The following is a 13,118-nucleotide window of genomic DNA, read 5'->3' as shown; positions in this document are numbered from 1 at the left end:
GCATCGAATTGTACAATTATATATATATTATATATACATAATATATATATTATATGCATAATATATATTATGCATATATATTATGCATATAATATATATATTATGCATATAATATGTATTATGTTTATAGTATATATTATGTATATATAATATATATATTATATATGGTATATATAATATATACTATATACATAATATATATTATAATATTATATATTAATATAATAATATATATTATATATTATATATATAATATACATTGTGTGTATATATATTATATATATAATATCTATGTAATATTGTTGATGTATAACTCCTTACTCCTTACCCCCCAAACAGTAGGGTAAGCTACATCTTAGACTCTCATCAAGCGATAGCATCCCCTTATCTGCTCCTCTCTCAATTGAAGAGTTTATACTCACCAGTGTATTTGCTGAATCCCTTAGGATCTTTCTTTTTTGGGTCACTATCTGCTAGAAGTTCTGAGTTGCTGAAAAATGGCAGGTGGTAGTGCTGGAGGCTCCACAAATTGCCACAGAAGAGCATATGGCTAGGTATTGAAGGACCTGATGGAAGGAACCAGTTAAAGATCAATTAGGGATGGTCAGAAGTCACTCACTTTGGAAGGGCATTGATGATGTCTTTGCGGCCCGGGGAGGCAGAGACTGACTGTTTTGTGACGGGCAGCAGAACGGTGTGGTGGCTGGCGTCAGGAAGTCCTGGGGTTTGAAGAGGGCAGACCCTGATCACTAGACACAAGGTATAGGATGGGAATTCCTCCCCCACAGGACCATGCTTTAACGACTCCCTGTACTGCTGATGCGGTTTGTGCTTCCGTTTCCGGAAAGCGGTCTCCAGCCAGACATGGCATGCTTACTGCTAAGAATGTCAGCTAGAATCCGAATGGGCCCTCGTCAGGGATGCTCTGAACCAGTTTTGAAGTTGGTGGTTTTGGGGTTAATTGGTCCATTTCAACTTAGAGTCTGTCATTTCGTGACATTATGGACAGAAATACTCTGAGAAGCTCTAGCCGTGCTTCCTTTTCTTGGTGGTGGGGGAGGAGATTCTGGTCAGTGTCAGTCTCTTCTTCTGCCTCCAAGAAACTTAATGCCTCTCCAAAATCCAGCTCACACTAGCTAAATGATCCCCCTTTTAACCAACCCCTGTAACTCCAACCGAGATTATTTGGAATGGACAGCTAAGATTGTAGGGGAGGGGTCAGGTGTGTGTGTGTGTGTGTGTGTGTGTGTGTGTGTGTGTGTAGCTGGCTCTTGACTCACTGCCCATATCTACCATTTTAAGTAAGCGTAGGTATATCCAGTAATACTGGCTGAGCTGTATAAAGACTGATTCTTGCTCTCTCTGGGTGTTTCTGATCAAGGAGACTCTTCCTTGATTGTGTAGCCATTTGTTTTGCTTATAAAAATCAGTGGCAATGCACCATATCTGTTATGTCAATCAGCTTTAATGAAGGAGCCCACTGCATATGCATGCTGTGTGAATCCCCTCGCTTCTGGAGTCAGGGTGTCAAACTCGTTCAATAGCTGACAGCTGTGATTAGAGCCAAGCAAGACTCCAGCATGAAAGGAACTGACAGGAGTACCCAACTGCTGAAAAAGTAATAAGAAGTAGCCAAACTGACTTCTAACCAACAGTCAAGTTTGACTCACTGTGCATAGGAAATCAATGAGGAGAATATGAGCCATTTTCTCCTTATTGATTTTCACTTCTAATTATTCCTTGGAGGTAGCTTGGTTTAATTTTTATGCCCCCCCTTTTTTTTTGGTGAATTATCCCTTTCCCTTCTCCCCCTCCCATCCCCTTACCCCTCCTTTTAACCTAGAGTAAGTGCTAAATAACTTTGAACTTAAGTGAGAGAATTAATGTATATTCCTTTTTTCAAGTACTCTGAAGTGACGCCCAAATTTGTGGTACATACAAAGTCCACTCTTTTTCACAGAATTTTGTCAAAGTGAGATGATTTTTTTTTCCCCAAGGTCTCTCTTTCTCACTGGTGGTTTGCTAGTACTTTCTGCTTAGCCTGAAGAAATTTGGGTAATTTGGTAATTTTGAGTTTTCTCTTGGAATTTTCTCTAGCACCCCACACATCTGTCTATCTTCGGCATTCATGCTAAGTTGGTAAATACTATAAACTGGACCATGGAATATACTTTGTGCCCATTTTCTCATAAGATAAGGCATTCTTTGTCAAACAGAACGTCTAGTACTTTTTTCACTCCAGAAAGTGAAATGTTAGATTCTTTCACTGGATTCTTTGAAAATGCCCCTTAGTAGTAAGGCAAAATTAGAGGATGTCCATGATCTCAAGAAGTATTCCACATAATACGACCCGATGCCATAGAATTGCAGAATTATAGGCTTAGGGTTTCAGAAGATCAACTATTTTCTACTTATTAGGACAAGGGCACCCTCTAGGGTAATTCTTTCCAGGACTCAAGTGTCACCTAAGCATTTGCTTGCCATAAAGGAATTCTCCCTGTTGGAATTAAAGGGTTTCCTTGAGCCCAGAATTTGGAGTTGCGTGCAGCCAGGGTTGATGTTCCTAGGTGTGTTTCCTTGACTAAAATAAATTCTCAGAGCTTTCATTTCCTCATTTATAAAAGAGGAAAGATAATATATACCTTACAGAGTTGATATGAGATTTAAATCATATGGGTAAATGCCTGGCTTCTACCAGATGCCCAATAGGGATCATTTTGCCACATTTCTTTCTTGTGTCTTTTCCTTTCTTTAGTCCATCCTTCCTTTTTCTTTCCCTTCCTTTTCTCTCCTCTCTCCCTCTATCTCATCTCTTTCTCTAACCTCTTCCTCCCTACTTCCCTCCCCTGTTTGTTTCCTCTCTCCTTCTCTTCACCCTCCTTTATTCAACCTCTTTTTCCTTCATGCCCTTCCTAGAAAAAAATATCCAGAATTCATATTGTTGAATTTCTCACTAAAAGACATCTTTCCCTTTCTTCTCATTCCCTTCCTCCTGTCATTCACTTAGAATTGTAGTTCATTGACCTCTAATCTCATTTTCCCACAAGTCCCATTTTTATTTATTTATTTAGTTATTTCTTTGTTTGTTTTAAGTAATCTCCACACCCAAGTGGGGCTCACACTCACAACCCTAAGATTAAGAGTCACATAATCTACCAACTAAGTCAGCCAGGCTCCCCAACAAGTCTCATTTTTCAACTCCTGGCTCCAGTAAGCAGTTCCCACCTCAGTGAATTGCACTTAGTAGAAATTCTCAGTCTCTCAGGGTTGAGGACAAACTGTACATATTTCCCCATCTATTAATTTTGTTCAAAGAAGGTAGCGCTAAAAGGAGCAATAAATCCCATGTACTTTATGTACCCCTTCTTTTTTCTGATAATCCATTCCCAAAGTCTCCCATCTATTTTTCAAGCTCTTGGATCTATTTAGTTTCAAAATGACTTTCATTGGTAGGTATCACACACAAAAAGTTAGATGCACAAAACAAAAGTTAGGTTGGTGAGTTACTACAAAGTGAACTCTTGTGTAATTCTCAACCAGGTGAAGAAATAGAACACTGTCTACATTCCAGAAATGTCCACATGGCCAATACCAGTCATTAACTTCCACAGTACACGGTCTGAAAAGCCTAAAATATTTATCTGGCCCTTTACTGAAAAAATTTGCTAATCTCTATAATAGCCTGTTCCTTCTCTCTTTAGTTTTCAAATGATAGTTGAAAACAACAACAAAAAATTATCGCTTCTCAGCCTTTTGGCTAAGATCAAGTGAAAACAAAAATAATTATAGTATTATTCAGAGTTTTCAAAGTATATAAATATCATATGTAAAATAACTATCATAGAAAGTGGGGGAGGGTGAAGGGAATCTGTCTTAAGAGTGAAGATCTTATATTCCACTTGAAGTACTTAAGTACTGATTCTAAGTAGACTGAAAAATGAGGGATATAATCCCGAGAGCAAGCAATAAAAAAAGGATACAAATATGTCAAAATAAAGTCCTAAAAATTGTTCAAATAATCTAAAAGAGAAAAGGGCAAACAGTAAAATGGAAAACAAGTAGAGCAATCAGAAAGCAAGTAGTATACGTGTAGCATTAAATCCTGATATATTGATGATCGCATTAAATGTAAATAGTCTAAATACATCAGTTAGAAGACAGAGATTGTTATAATTAATTTTAAAAGATTATCAATGATTTTTGTTTCTGGAAATTTGGAGTAGATGTACTTTCCCCTGTTCCTCCTATTAAATATAACTAAAACCCCTAGAAATTATACCAACACGAGAAGACTCTGAAAGATAGAGAGAATCAGTCACACTGTCTAGCGACCTTGGGACCCAAGGAATGACATGATTGTAAGTTACCTGGGTTTCCTTTTGCCTCATGTATTCTAGACTTGGAACTGAAGAAGCTGGTAACCCCAAAATCTGACAAACATGGAAATTTTAAAAAGCCCCAACAAATGCCTATTCGTTAGCCAAAGGACCAGGAAAACGCCATTGAACAAGGCATAAACTTGTAGAAAATAAACATTCTACTCCAGCTAAATAGCGCGTGCGTGCGCGCGTGCACACACACACACACACACACACACGCACAGACTAGAAAGGCCAGGGGGAGAGTATAGACTTCCACTCTCACCTTGTTATAACTGCCCCTCATCCTCTACCAGGATGATGTCAAAGAAGGCTCAGTAAGGAATCAGTTCTTTCATCCTGTTCAGAGTTAACTAATTAGGCACCTCCCCACCCTCTGCAGCAGTTTCAGTGAAGTCCATTGGGGGAGCCTAGACTTCCATCTCCACTCTAGCATATGAATAATTAAATATAAACAGCTAAAATATACCAATAAAAAGGTATAGATAATTCGATTGTATTAAAAGAAACATGACAATTGTATGATGTCTATAAGTAACTGACTTCAAATATGATAATATAGGCATATAGAAAATAAAAGGAGGGAAAAAGATATATCATGTAAACATTAATCCAAAGAAAGCATGAGTGGTTATGTTAATATCAGATAGAGTTTAGACCAAAGAAATTCACCAGGTACAGAGAGGACCATTGTATAATGATAAAATGGTCACTTCACTAAGAAGATATAGCAAATCTAAAAATATATGCACCAAACAACAGAGCTGCACACTATAAAGCAAAAGTGACAGAACTGAGAGGAGAAGTGGGCACTTCCTCAGTGTTAGTTGAAGATTTTAACACCTCTTTCTCAATAGCTGATACAAGAATCAGGCAGAAAATCACCATGGATGGAAAAGTCAACATCATTAACCAATAGGAACTATTTGACATTTATAGAACAATCAATATCAGGAGAATCCATATTCTTTTCAAGTGCCTACAAAGCATGTACTAAGACCACATCCTGGACCATAAGACACACCTCAACAAATTTAAAAGAATTGAAATCCTACAGAGTATGTTCTCTGACTACAGGTAGGCTAGACATCAATAACAGAAAGATAATAGAAAAATATCCAAACACTTGGAAAATAACACTTTCTAAATAATCCATGAGTCACAGAGGAGATCTTAGTGGGAAACCAACAAATGAGCAATGAATTAAATGAAAATGAAAATACAGCATATCAAAATTGGCTACAATTAAAGCAATGTTGAGAGCAAAGGTAGCAATACATGCTTACATTAGGAAAGTAAAACATCTTAAATTGATAATGTGAGCTCTCACAGGAAGGGCATAGAAAAGAAGACCAAAATCAAAGTCAGCAGAAGAGTCTAAATCATAAAGATAAGAGCAGAAATCAATAAAATTTAAAACAAAAACAATAGATAAACAAGGAGTCGGTTTTTTGAAAAGATCAATACAATTGACAAGTCTCTAGCAAGATGGTCAAAGATAAAAATGGGAGAAAATACAAATTAGCATTATCAGGAATGAAACATGGAATTGCACTACGTACTCTACAGACATAAAAAGGACAGGAATGCTGTAAATATCTCCACATACATACAGTTGAGGACTTAGATGAGGTGGACCAATTTCTTAAAACTGCCTACCACAAAATTTACCCAATATGAAATAGGTAATTTGAATAGCTCTGTACTATTAAAGACATTGAATTCATAATTTGAAAATTCCCCAAAAGAAATCTTCACTGGAGATTCACCATACAATTCTGTGAAATGTTTGAAAAATAATTAATATGATATATACACAGTCTCTTTCAGAAAATGGAAGGGTTTGGAAAACTTCCCAATTCATTTTATGAAGTTACCATTATGCTGATACTAAAACCAGACATTGACAGTACACAAAAATTAATAAAGGGAAAGAAAGAAACTATGAGCCAATATCCTCCGTAAATGTACATGCAAAATCCTTCAGAAAATATTAGCTAATAGCATTAGCAATGTATAAAAAAATTACACACCATTACCAACTGGAGCTTTTCCCAGAGATGCAAAGCGGGTTCACCATTCAAAAGTCAGTCAGTGTAATCTGCTGTAACAGGCTAACAAGAAAAAAGCATAATGTGATTCTATCAATTGAGGCAGAAAAATAATTTGAGAAAATTTAATACTCATGATTTAAAAAAAACACTTAGCACACTAGGAATGAAAGAGAACATCTATAACTTTACAAAGGCCATCCCCCCAAAAAGCTACAGATAACATACTTAATGTTGAAGGACTGAATCCTTTCCTCCTAAAACTGGGAGCAAGTCTTCTTTCATTACTGTGGTTTAACACAGGGCTGGAACTTTTAGCCAGTTCAAAAAGGCAATAAAGGGAAATAATAGGCAAACAGATGGAAATGAAGAAATAAAACTGTCCCTGTTTGGAGATAACACGATTGACTATGTAGAAAATGCCAAGGAACTTACAAACAAATAGAAATGAAATTCCCATGTATCAGTATAACAAAACACGAAGAAGACTTGTATGCTGAAAACTACAAACTTCTGATGAAAGAAAATGAAGAAGATCAAAATGAATGGGGGAGAGTATCAATTCTCTTCAAATTAATATACAGACTTACCACCATTTCTGTCCAAATCCCAGCAAGGTATTTTATAGATATAGAGAAGATCATTCTAATATATATATTGAAAAGCAAAGGAAATATAATGGGTAAAACGATTCTGAAAAGAAGAATAAAATTGGAGGAATCATGGTACCCAATTTCAAGACTCATTACATAGTTACAGTAATCAAAAGCGTGTGGTATTGGTGGAGGGATAAACATACAGGTCAACGCAACAGATAGAGAACTCTGAAATAGTCCCACACAAATATGCCCAACTGATTTTTTGACAAAGGTGCAAAAGCATTCAGTGGAGGAAATATAGATTTTTCAATGAACGGTGCTGGAGAAATTCAATATCTGTAAACAAAATAAGCAACCAAACCAAATCAAAACAAAACAAAATCCTTGACTTCAGGCTCACACCTTATATACAGATTAACTCAAAATGGATCACAGACTTACATGTAAATGTAAAATTTTTATAGTTTAAGAAAAATAAAAAACGTAAGAGAAAATCTTTCTACTGCAGAGTGAGGCCAAGAGCTTATAGACTTAACCCCAGAAGTGCAATATGAAAAAGAAAAAAATTGATAGATCTAATCAAGGTTAGTAACTGTGAGAAGTCTTGTTAAGAGAATGAAAGACAAGCTACAGACTAAGAGTGAATATTTGCACATCATGTATCTGATAAAGGATTAGTATCTAAAATAATTAAAGAACTCTCAAAACCCAACAGTGAAAAAATGGATGATCCAGTTAGAAAATGGGCAAAAGACATTTCATTGAATAGGATATACTGACGACAACTAAGCACATAAAAAGCTGTTCAACATCATTAGCCATTAGGGAAATGCAAATTAAAACCACAATGAGGTAGCACTATACATCTATTAGAATGGCTAAAATAAAAAATAGGGACAACACCAGTGAGGATGTGGAGAAACAATCACTAATATGCTGAAGTTTCATTTTGTGTGGTTTTCGCTGTTTTTTTGTTTTGTTTTGGCCTGTGTGTGTGTGTGGCTTTCTTTGTATTTATCCCCCTAGGGGTTCCTTTTGCCTCGTGAAGCCTTGGCTTGATATCTTTTGTCAGTTTTAGAAAATTCTCCTCCTGTGTTTTGCTAGTTTCCAGTAATTTAAAAACTTTTTTTTTTTGAATGACCAAAGACTCCGAGATTTATGTAAGGGACCTGGCTGAAAAAAAATTTTTTTTAAATGTTTATTTATTTTTGAGACAGAGAGAGACAGAGCATGAGTGGGGGAGGGACAGAGAGAGAGGGAGACACAGAATCGGAAGCAGGCTCCAGGCTCTGAGCCATCAGCCCAGAGCCCGACGCGGGGCTCGAACTCACGGACCACGAGATCGTGACCTGAGCCGAAGTCGGCCGCTTAACCGACTGAGCCACCCAGGCGCCCCTGAAAAATGTTTACTTATGGTACTCAGCATGTATGTTCCTGTGTGCACAATTATAAGTATGAAAGTAAACAAAATAACACAACTATCTATACTATTTCCCCTTTATTATGCCCTGAATGATCTCTACTTGGTTCTTACTCTCAGGATCTACTGATTATCATTTCATGTATGTTAGGCTAATTTGGCTAGAAGTTTTATCTTCCAACTAAACCTACGTCAGGATGTTAGCAGTGAAATATTCTCTTCCGATCTTTAAAAATTGAGGATAATGGCTATGGGATGATGGGGCAGTCTGTGGTCGTTCTATTAACATTAATAATCTCTCATTTTTTGTTGGGTGGGCATAGTTTTCCAAGCACTTTGTTAGGGCCTGTCTCAGTTGGCCTCGCAATGACCCCTTGAGCCTGGCAGGTTTACTTCCATTTTGCAGATGTAGTCTCAGGCGAAACAGATGACAGAAAAGGATCCAGAGTGGTAAATATATTATTTCGTCACAGTCTGGAACTTTCCAGGATGGTTCTGACTCTGTATTTGGGTGCCACACTATACTCTTCAGGTTACCTAGATGGCCCTATGCTCTTCTAGTTCTAGAATATCATAGTCCTTCCATGGACACAATAAGTAGTTGAACCAGAAACAAAGTTGAACTTCCTTGTTTTCCTTCTGTGCTATTATGTCAACTGCATACAGTAGAGAATAGGACTTTGTTACCTGCTGGGAAAGATGAGCGGTGGGGGGGGGGGGGTCTCACCTCCCTCCCAGTTGACTCTCGCTTCATTAGAGCTCACCAGACGTCCCAGAAAGATCCCTACTGTAAATATTTTGGTTGACCGCTTCTCTTGCAGCTGACTCAGGAATAGAGATGGGTTGTCTGTGGATCCTAGAACAAGTTCTGGAGATGGTGAACAGACGGCCAAGCAGAATTGCCATAATCCTCGATAGCAAGAGGCAGCTTACCTTGTGGAAACTTGGGCCTCTCTTCTGACGACTGTAGGGATTAAGAGAACAAGGTAAGTGAGGAAGAAAAACAGTGGGTACTGAGGCCCATGTTTTTGGAAGGCGAAGAAATGCAGGCTGTGTGCCTAACATCAGAGTCCTCCCCAACATAAATCATACTTATATAGGGTGATCATTCCTTGATGGAGGCTTTGAGCTGAGACTATGGGGATGCAGGGAATACAACTGTGAATAAGATAGAAATCCCCCCAGCTTTGATGGCATCTGCAGCCTAATGGGGGACATAGTTAATAAACAAGTAATTACATCAAGCTTCCTCATGGAAGCAGTATGGGATGCAGTTGAGGCACGTAGGAGGTCATCTTGACCCAATGTAAGGGAGTCCTGGAAGGGTTCCTGGAGTTAGTGACATCTGCGCTAAGTCACAGACGAGAACCAGACACTTACGAAGTGAATAGGTATGGAGGTAGAATAGAGGGAAAAGCCTGTGCGAGAACATGAAGACATTTGAAAGAACCAAAATTATGGCAGTTTGCTATGACTTTTAGTGATGGCTTTAGCATACAGCATGGGGAAAAGGTTTCTCTAGGCAAAACCTCGTATTCCTTTGGTCAGTTGGGCCCAATTGCATTTACTTCAAGTATAGAGAATCACCATGAATGACCCACTCACTGCCCATCTCTGACCCTTTACTAGGGCGCTCATTTGAGAACCCTGACTTCAGAATGCAGGTGAACTCAGATTTCTACAAATTGGCCTGGCAAACTGTGACTCCGTCCCCTCTCCCCGAGGTGGACAGTGCCCCCCAGTGGAAATGAAGGTGAGCGCTCCTCCCGTCCCCCACTGGCCGGGGCCACGCTGAATGTACATGTTTGCCATTTCCCTGTGAGGTTGCAGCCGACCGAGGGTCTGCAAAATTGCCTGAAATTCTGAAAGCAAATAATGTAAGGAGAGGACTAGTTCCTATGAATAGCAGACATATTTTATTATCTCAATTGTAATCCTTTTAACATGACTCCAAAGCAGTTCTCTGGTTCAGAAAAGTTACAGAAACGATAGGGGAATGAGAACTATAAAAAAAAAAAAAAAAGTGAGATGTTTTATTATTTCTCTTTCAACCCACCCCAGGACATTGATTCAGCTTAGGCCAATGGAACGGAATTAGTAAGTGGATGTGCTGGTGTAAACAGTTTTAATAATAGAAAGTTTATTATTTTTTTCTCAACTCACGTAAATACACAGTGGACAGTAGCTCAGGAATGGTATGATTTTGAAACGTTACCCATTGTCCAGTCTTTGGCATGGATATGTCTGGGATCAAGATAGAATAAGGAGGTGTGTGTGTGTTGGGAGGAGAGGGGAGTCATGGCCCCGGTCACAGTGTCCCAGGGCCTGGGATCCTTCAGCACACACCCAGTACTGCCTCCCCAGGAGGACAGCTGGGATCCTTGTTCCAATTGCATTACGATTTCGAGAATATTCCATCTCATTGAGCTGTTCCATAAACATTTCAAGATTTAAGATGATGCTAAATGATGTGGACAGAATTAAAATGCTTTAAAATGACATAAGATGGTGAACTCTATAGCTGCCTTTCTTTTCGCCTAAACAGGAAGAATGGCAAGTTGGGGGAATGACCCTGTGTTACTTTTCAGAATCCTCTAGATGGTGCTGCTGTGATAGCTATTGGCCAGACTTTCTTTCTTTCTTTCTTTTTCTTTTTCTTTTTTTTTTTTTTTAGCACGTAACTATCAAACCAAATATTTAACTTATTAAATGTCTTATAGTTAATTGCTAATATGATACTATTGGTAATTTATACCATCACATTTACATTACATTCTCTTAACAATAGTCTATGCACATAAATCATACAGCAGAGTAATTTCAAGAATTGAAATACATGTACTTCTCTGGTCATTATTCAATAAAATTAAAGACTTGCATGTGTGGATGGGTTTTTCCACACACATTAAAACTGGCTATAGGATTAGCTCTTGACTACCTCTCCTTGTGTTGGACAGTACAGGACAGTGGCTTGTACGTAGTAGTTGCTAAGTTAATGTTTATCAAAGGAATTGATTCTAATTTGTTTTTTCCCTTCCACTACTGATTGGAGATGAGGTGACCAACTGGATTAAGCTTTTCAGAACCCCAGTTGGAGATTGCTGCTTATCTTTGCTTATCTTGCTAATGAAAAGATTGGGAGGCCATTTTTTTTTCTGTATTTCTGAAAATGGCCTGGTGGGGGTGGGGGGAATGTGTGTATGTGTATAAAATCACTTCTTTATTTTAAAAGCAAATTGGTTTTCAGGTTGGTTCCATTGAAATGCAGGAATGGTATGAAAATTGTGTTTGATAATTGCTCGAGTCTTAATCAAGATTTTATTAAAATCAATATTTGATATGCTGCTCAATTTAATTAAATTAAACCATAGAGAAACGAGTAATAAATGAGTTTGAAAATCAATCACGGATAAGGTATGTTTCTTTTAATTAGTTTAACGTAGAGAATGTTGGGTTAAGCAATTGCTGACCACAGAAGGAACAACAATGAAAAAAATCACCACTTTTGTTTATGCAGTATGAGCAACTAATATTAATGAGCACATTCTCTGTGCCAGGCAGTATGCTAAACATTGTTTATTAAGTTTCTTCATTAATTTTGGGACAAGTTTTAGGAGGTCTGTCTCCTTAGTTGATGATTCAGACCTGGGTTTGAGCTATCATGAGGGTCCTGGGCCATTTAGCCAGGAAATGGCAGAGGTAGATTTTAACACAACAGTCCAGCTTTTGCCTCTACCTGGAGTCACTCAGAAATAGGAAGAAAAAACATACTTTTATTAGGATGAATTTTAGAGAAGTGCATTGGTGGTAGTTTTCTTTCTAAAAGAAGTGTTGCCTTTATAGACAAGTGATAGATGAGAGGGGGGAGAAATCCTAAATCAAAAAGCGTGAACGTTGACTTAGCAGCTCAGAGTCTCATAAAATACCAGAGAAAGGAAAAGAAAGAAAGAAAGAAGAGAAAGAAGAGAAAGAAAAGAAAAGAAAAGAAAAGAAAGAAAAAGAAAGAAAGAAAGAAAGAAAGAAAGAAAGAAAGAAAGAAAGAAAGAAAGAAAGAAAGAAAGAAAGAAGAAAGAAAGAGTGTTTTATTTTTCTGGACAGACACAGAATACAGTTATTTACCATATAATTTATGCTTATTGGGAAAGGCAGAGATTTATGGCTTTAGTAAAAAAAGCGTTCTAATTGGGATTAGCTAATGAAAAAATGGTGGCACTGGAGAGGGAGAAAGGAGGAAAATGTGATTTCGGTTGAGGTGTTTCTTCTCTCCTGGGATGTAACAAAAGGGCTAGTGTTCCACACCGGGGCAAGAATCACACTTGTAATTAGGCCGTCGGAATTGGTGCCTGTATTTTTGGTTCTCGGTCTTTTTAGTCATCCGTGGAATCACCTCTAGGAAACTAAGGCTATTCTTGTTAAATACTGTCGGCGATGAGGACGAAACTTCAGCTTGCTGAAAAATCTCCCTCAATTTTATTCAGCGCTTGTTTGGTGGGATGAAAATAAAACCCAGCAACAATCACAACCATGCAACTGCACAGCTTCCCTGCCATAGACCTAGAAGAATCTGTCTCAAGGCACTGCTTGCTAAACTTCAGTCACGATTTTTGCCGTCCCTGCGCATCTTGTGTTACTTAATATTTTCCTTGAAAATGGCTCATTATAAAACATC

General features: G+C 37.9%; 1 long non-coding RNA gene across 5 annotated transcripts in view; it reads left to right on the top strand.

Annotated features, from left to right (window-relative positions):
* LOC102900985 overlaps positions 1-13,118 on the top strand; it is an 807,705-nt gene that overhangs the window by 515 nt on the left and 794,072 nt on the right. For all 5 annotated transcript variants that reach the window (XR_006590330.1, XR_006590331.1, XR_006590332.1 and 2 more), the window contains exons 2-3: positions 9,271-9,435; positions 10,079-10,202. This is a non-coding gene — a long non-coding RNA (uncharacterized LOC102900985). The remainder of the gene's footprint in view (positions 1-9,270; positions 9,436-10,078; positions 10,203-13,118) is intronic.

Source organism: Felis catus, chromosome E2, assembly GCF_018350175.1.
Source record: "Felis catus isolate Fca126 chromosome E2, F.catus_Fca126_mat1.0, whole genome shotgun sequence".
In the NCBI taxonomy this organism is placed as follows: Eukaryota; Metazoa; Chordata; class Mammalia; order Carnivora; family Felidae; genus Felis; species Felis catus.
Note: the sequence above shows the minus strand (reverse complement) of the source record. Positions and strands in the feature narration are given on the sequence as shown.